Genomic DNA, 6,822 nt, shown 5'->3' with positions numbered 1-6,822 from the left:
TGACACTCGGCTCTGCCTGGCCCCCGCAGGGTCTGCCTCTCAAAGCTTTCAGCCCTCGCCCCTTTCGCCCCGACAGTCGTTCCCACGAGCCTCTCTTACCGAGGGGGGCAAAGTGTTTGGACGGGGAAGGACCCGTCGGGTGGGTCGCAGAGTCCCACAAAGGGGTTTTTAGTTCAAGTGCAATTTGCCTTTACCTCAGCGCCCCGTGGCTTAGTGCTTGCTTTGCTTGGGAGCTACTGAGCAGTGACAATAAACCAGCTTCTAGCACATGAAAAGTTGAAGCGCCGGGAATCATTTCATCTCCTGTTAAACCATAACCACCCTGCCGCTGGGCTGGGCTGGGCGAGCTGAGAGGGTGTGATTATGGTCTGTCAGATTAGCACTAAGAGGCCTCCTTGGGCTAGGTGCTATATACACAGAACATGAGACAGACAGTCCCTGCCCTAAATAGCTCACAGTCTAATTAGACAAAGGATGGGAGGGGAAACTGAGGCACAGGGAGGGGAAAAGGGTTTTACCCAAACTCACAGGGCCAGTTAGTGGCAGAGCGTGGAACAGATCCCATGGGTGCAGTCAAGTGCTCTGCCCACTAGGCTGTGCTGCCTCTCAATCCAGAGGGAGGAGGTGGAGAGGAACCAAGGGGGTGCTGGTTCCGCATGGGTCACACACAGTCAGGCCCGGCAGCCCTGAGCTGAAGGAAGGGGAGGGGAGCTGGGGTTTGCGCCTGCTGATGGGAGCTGGGGCTGCGGCTGGAGACTGGCAGGAGGGGCCGGAGCGGAGGGAACAGCCATGCCAGGAGCAGTGTCCCAGCCCCACAGTGCCCAGGGCTGCCCAGCATGTGGGAAGGGGGCAACAGCACTGACAGGGCAGCTCTTTGTTACGAGAGTCGCTGTGGAGCAGCCCCCGAGCGAGGCTGGGAGCCCAGCACCCCAGGGCTGGACGGGCCCCATAAACAGGAGCAACCCCTGGTGGGCTGGCAGCTGGAGGCCGTGCTGCAGAGAGTGCAGGTCTGGCCCCCCCACAGCCCCCCGTGTCCTGCCCCTGGCACAGTCCAGGTTCAGCCCAGTTATTTCTGCTTCTGAGCCGTGGACCCTGGGGGACGCGATCAGCTGGGATCCAGGCTCCCTGTTGGGAAAAGGCTAGTCCAGGCCCTGGCAGCTGGAGCTCTGGGGGGCGTGTAAAGCCCAGGAAGGGGCTCAAGGGGCTCAAGCAAGAGGTTTCACTCCTGGGCCGGCCACAGCCCCGCTGCAGCCCTGGAACAGACTCAGCACAATCTCCCTTCCCATCCTCCCAGCATTGTAACACCTCCCCAAGACCCTGCGGGGCTGCCACAGCCCGGGCCCCCCAAGCCACCTTGCCTGGTCCCTAGGGTGTTTTGGCTGCTGGCCCCATGGAGCTCGGCCTAGGAGGGGCGAAGGATCCTGCGAGGCCCAGAGAGGGGTTGGTTCCCTCGCCAGGGGAGGCTCTGGGTAGCCACAGCCACAGGTACTCGGCCAGGAAGGCAGCCAGGATCTTGCAGAGGTTCTCCACAGTCGGGGGGTGCAGATTCTGCTCCGTGTCCTCCATCATGTGCCAGACCCACGGGAAAGGGGTGGCGATGAGGTGCAGCACCGGCACTCCTGCGGCCAGACAGATACATGGATAGTCAGCAGGGATCCAACCCAGGATCTGCATCACTGCAAGCCCAGCCTCTACTGCTGGAGCTACAAGAGTAATTCCACTATTGTCAGCAGTAGTAGACTATTATCCCCATGTGGCCCAGCCACTAGCGGGCGACGGGCGACATTCTAAATGCGCACACTGTCTCAGTAGATGGAGCCAGGCCCTCAGGCACAACCTGACCTTACATCTAGGAGCCGTGTGCTCCCCTGACCTAGCAACGAGCAGCTGGCCCAGGTGCATTATGGGAACCAGATTGGCCAGAGACATCAAGCGAGTCAGGGCCAAGTGGCTAGATAGCAACGATATGTTTATAAAGTCTTTCACCCCAAGGATCCCAGAGCCTAAGTTCAAAATGCAGCCACCTCTGGGGTGAAGTGTGCCAGGCAGGCAAACATCATCTATAAAGCATTTTACCCCTGTAAATAACACCTAGCTCTTGCATAGCCCTTGTCCTCAGGGGATCCCAAAGCACTTTACAAAGGGGGTCAGAATGATTCCCCCCACTTCACAGATGGGGAAACTGAGGAAGACAGCAGCAAAGTCACCCAGCAGGGCAGTGGCAAAGCCAGGACCTGAACCCAGGTCTCAGTCCCTTGCTCCACTCATGAGGCCAGGCTTGTGTGGGAGCCTGGGGGAGTCTCACCACACTTTGTCTGCACACATTCCTCCCTGGCTCCCCCGGGGAGGCCTCTCCAGCTGTCCATCCCACACTGCTCTGCACCTGGATGTCCGGTAGCATGGGGCAGGACAGGTACCTTTGCGAAGGAAGGGGACGTGGTCCTCTTCGACAGGCCCATAGACAGGCTCCCTCTGGAAGTACGTCTGCTCCCAGGGGTGGGACTGCAGCAGGCCCAGCCGGTGCAGACACTTCTCTGGGCGACACAGAGAAGAGAGTGAGGAATGGACTGGTTCCTGGGACCTGCCAGGCTGGGGCACGGCAGAATGAGCCCCACAGGGGGCTACACCTGGCCGCTCACAACAGAGCTCCCTGAGGACTTGGAGACGCTGCCAGGGAGGGAGGGGAGATTTCAAACCTGACAAGTCGTGTTTGAGGGAAATAAAGTATTGGTGAAAGATGCCAGGTCAACAGCCCCGGGGACTGAATCCCCAACTCCCAGCTCTGTCTCACAGCTGGGGATAGAGCCCAGGAGTCCTGGTTCCCAGCCCCCCTGCTCTAACCACTAGACCCCACTCCCCTCCCAGAGCTGGGCCTAGAACCCAGGCACCTTTATTCATTGTCAGACAGACGCAGGACCATCAGGACTGGCGGGCGGGGGAGGAGGTAGCTGTCCCGCTACAAGTGTCTGGGGGGGCAAGCCCCCTCCCACCCCTGGAAGAAAGGAAGGTTTGGTACCGATGCCGACGAGCCGGTCGAACCAGGAGGCGGTGAAGGGGAAGTGGTTCTGGATGGTCGGGTGGCGGGCCCCCAGCAGGTCCAGCAAGACAAACAGGCTCTGCAAGGAGGCAATGAGGGGTTAAATCTGTAGGGGCCCAGTCACCCCAGGAGGATCTGAAGGAGGGATTGGTACAAGATCCAGTGCAGACAGACTGAGCCCCCCGCCTACCCCGGACAGGCACCCCCACCATCTCCCTCCAGCCTGAAAGATCCCCCATGCAGAACTCCTCAGAGGGGCAGGCGGGCGGCTCTCACCATAGCCTGGAGCTGGCTGGTGCCCGGCTGGTGCTGAGCCTTGGCCATGGACAGCCCCGTACAGGGAATCCCTCTCACTCCACTCCCGGAAGGCCTCCTTGCCATCCAGGAACAGCAGCTGCAGCGTCATCTCAGAGCCCTGGGGAGAGACACGGGGATCACTCAACACCTGGCACTGCTGGACAGGTGAGGGGACTGCACCCAGGACAGCAGCAGAGCTCGGGATAGAACCCAGGAGTCCCGGCTCCCATCCCCCCCGGTTTTGCACACTAGACTCCATTCCTTTCCCCAAGACAAGAGTAGAATCCCCAACCTGGGAAGCTCTCACCTGCTCCTTGGCCTTCAGCAGCTCCACGTCCAAGGCCGTGGCCAGTTCCAGCAGGATGGCACAGGGCACGGCGGAGTCGGTGGCCCCCAGGAAGGTGCGGCCCTGTCTTTCCCAAGCTGCCACCCCACCGGGCTTGAAACATCACCAGCTCCATCCAGCCCAGGGACCACATGGACAGGTACTGGGGCTGGGATGGGGACTCTGTGGAATCTCAGATTAAAGGAGCACCTTTACATTTGGGATGGAGGGGCTAGCTGCAGAGCAGGGAGGTCTTTCCTAAATTCCCCAGGCTTACCCTGATCTGAGGCTGTACAGAGGAGGCTCCCAGCCAGCAGCTGCCTTATCAGAACTGTGTTCATTAGATAGATAGATAGATAGATAGATAGATAGATAGATAGATAGATAGATAGATAGATAGATAGATAGATAGATAGATAGATTCAGGGTAATGTATCAGAATCTGGCCCTCACCCCATTGCACTCAGCGGGTTTCTTTCGTTTTACCCTGGGGGAGAAGAGATCAGAACCCAAGACCGCCAGTTCCAAGAACTCCACAGACCTGTGTTGTCACTGGATTTATTACCAAGGGGACATTAGACAAGGGGAGGCACCAGAATACCCCTCTGTGGGACAGAATGACAGACTGAGGGGCAGGGTTTGTGTCTCCCGCTTTGAAGTCCTGTGTCTTTGTGCATGCAGAGCTCTGCGCAAAACCCACCATCTCTGTGAGCCCCAGGGCGGATGATGGCCCTGGGAGGAGCTGTGACCATCCTCTGAAAGAGTTGGTGCCAGGGCATAAGGGTTGCTCTGTACAAAGGAGGAGATTAAACTCCTCTGCAATACATATGTAACCCTTCTTCCAGTTCCAGCTCTGGCTTCAATATATAGGGGTTCCTCTCAAAATTATAACACAACACTGGCTTGAGCTCCCACCCAGAAATCTGGGAAAACTAAACACCAGCCCTGGGTGTTTCTAAGAAGCAATACTTCCTGTCTTGCAAGCACTGAGTCTGTGTGCGACAAAAGAAATATTTTATTAAGGGGAGAAGGAAGAATGGCATTAACTTGAGAAAACATGACAACAATGACTCAAACGTATGCAAACAACAGGTAAATCCCTGGGCCCAGGTGGAGCAGTAGCTTTGCCTCAGTTTCCCCCTTTCTGAAAGACCAGCGGACAAATGTCCCGTTAACACACCACTCCCCTTTCTGTCCATGACACTGAACTCTTAGTTTGCTGTCCACCATAAGTGAAGTCCTAGGGTCTAGGGGTGCCGTTAGGTGTATTCAGCTCCAGCCTTAGGGGAGGAATGCAGGAAAATCAAATGATGCCTCTGCCCACTCCGGTCACTGCCCACTCTGCCACTGCACACTGCTGTCACCTTCTGAAGTTTCTGCACTGCTCCAGCCCCAAGTGTTCTCAGCTCTTAGGTTATGGCTACGTTGCAAAAAATACCAGCAGCCACAAATCTCAAAGCCCAGGTCTACAGACTGGGGCTCTCATTATGGTACTAAAAATAGCCATGTCGTTGTTCCTACTGGGACTGGAGCCCAGGTTTCGGAGCCTGAGGAGGAATGTCCACACAGCCATTGTTAGGGCCGAAGCACAAGCCTGAGTCTGTAGACAAACCCTCAGTGATTTCGCTGGGTAGTGCAGAGCTCCAGCTGCTGCTGCCGTTTCTGCACTGTCTGGACAGCAATTCTGTCCAACAATAACGAAGGCTCAGCCCTTAATCTAGCTTCTCGCAGACCAAATAATCACTGAGCAAAACCAAAATCCCCGTTGATCACTATCAAGTGTTTCTCCAAACACCAGAGGAAAAGAATCACAATTTTCCAAAACCCTAGAAGGAGGGATCACACCACCACACTGACGGAGCGAATTAGGTTCATCTTAAGGTGACCACATCTCTTAGGGAATATTACAGACAGTGCTGCTGGCCTCTAGTCACACTGTGTATTGTGGGCCTAGCACAGTCATGGATTAGAAACACAGACATGTGCGCACAGTGACTGATTCTGCACTGCACAGAGAAAAACCGTAACCCCTATATAACTGCAAATTCAACATAAGCAACTGCTTAGGCGTAACCCTTCTGCCGGGGGGAGTCAGCAGCAACCAGGGCTGGGTTCCTTTTGACAACACAACACAGAACCAGCTCGAGTCTCCACCCAGTAATCTGAAAAAAATTACACCCCACACTTGGTACCTCTAAGAGCCAGTACGTCTCCTCTCACAAGCACTAAGTACATGTATAGAAGAGAAAACTTTTAATACAAGGGGAAAGGAACCTGGCATTACTTGGGAAAACACCACAAGCATGATTTGAAAACATCTGACCATGAATAAAACACCCACCCCAGAGTACATTGGCAGCATCCGTTTCCTCAGTCTCTCACCTTGCAGTGTGACAGTCCGACAAACAAATGTCCCTTTGACACGCCAGTCCTCTCTCCCTCCACCGCACCCCACTCACAGTTGTCCTTGGTCAGTGAAAACCCAGTGTTTGGAGGTGTGTTTGCGTGAGTTAACCTCCCACCCCGGGGGGAGGGGGGCAGCACTGAGCAGTGATTCAGCAGCCCTCGCTGTGCCGCTGTTCACTCTGCATCGCTGTCTGCCTTTGTTCACTCCACAGCCGGCCACTCCACCATCATTGACTGCACCGCCAGCCACCCCCCAGTGTTCCCTCTGCCACTCTCCGGCGCTCTGCCATCAGTCACCCTGCCACGGCCCTCTCCACTGCAACCTCTGGGGTGTTTTGAAGTTCCACCACTTAACTCAGCTCTCAGCAATTCCAATTCTCAGTGATTCCAGCAGTTAGCGAGGCAACCTCGTTCACCAGAGACACTGTCCCACAACGGACCGAAGGCTTCATATTTAGACTGGGCTATCAGTGATGTCAGCTCGAGTGATCCAAACCAAGGGTATGTCTACACTACGAAATTAGGTCAAATTTATAGAAGTCGGTTTTTTAGAAATCGGTTTTATATATTCGAGTGTGTGTGTCCCCACAGAAAATGCTCTAAGTGCATTAAGTGCATTAACTCGGCGGAGCGCTTCCACAGTACCGAGGCAAGCGTCGACTTCCGGAGCGTTGCACTGTGGGCAGCTATCCCACAGTTCCCGCAGTCTCCGCTGCCCATTGGAATTCTGGGTTGATATCCCAATGCCTGATGGGGC

The 6,822-nt window shown here is 55.7% G+C and overlaps 1 pseudogene across 1 annotated transcript; it reads right to left on the bottom strand.

Moving 5' to 3' along the window:
- Window positions 1-1,365: 1,365 nt before the first annotated feature.
- LOC311511961 (glutaminyl-peptide cyclotransferase-like protein) lies at window positions 1,366-5,232 on the bottom strand (annotated as a pseudogene). The gene is made up of 6 exons: window positions 5,154-5,232; window positions 3,642-3,757; window positions 3,314-3,452; window positions 3,017-3,116; window positions 2,418-2,650; window positions 1,366-1,619 (listed from the first exon to the last, which is right to left on the bottom strand). The product of its transcript is annotated as a glutaminyl-peptide cyclotransferase-like protein (transcript).
- Between the last annotated feature and the right edge of the window lie 1,590 nt (window positions 5,233-6,822).

The sequence above is a fragment of the Lepidochelys olivacea genome, assembly GCF_965140295.1.
Source record: "Lepidochelys olivacea isolate rLepOli2 genome assembly, chromosome: 23".
In the NCBI taxonomy this organism is placed as follows: domain Eukaryota; kingdom Metazoa; phylum Chordata; order Testudines; family Cheloniidae; genus Lepidochelys; species Lepidochelys olivacea.
Note: the sequence above shows the minus strand (reverse complement) of the source record. Positions and strands in the feature narration are given on the sequence as shown.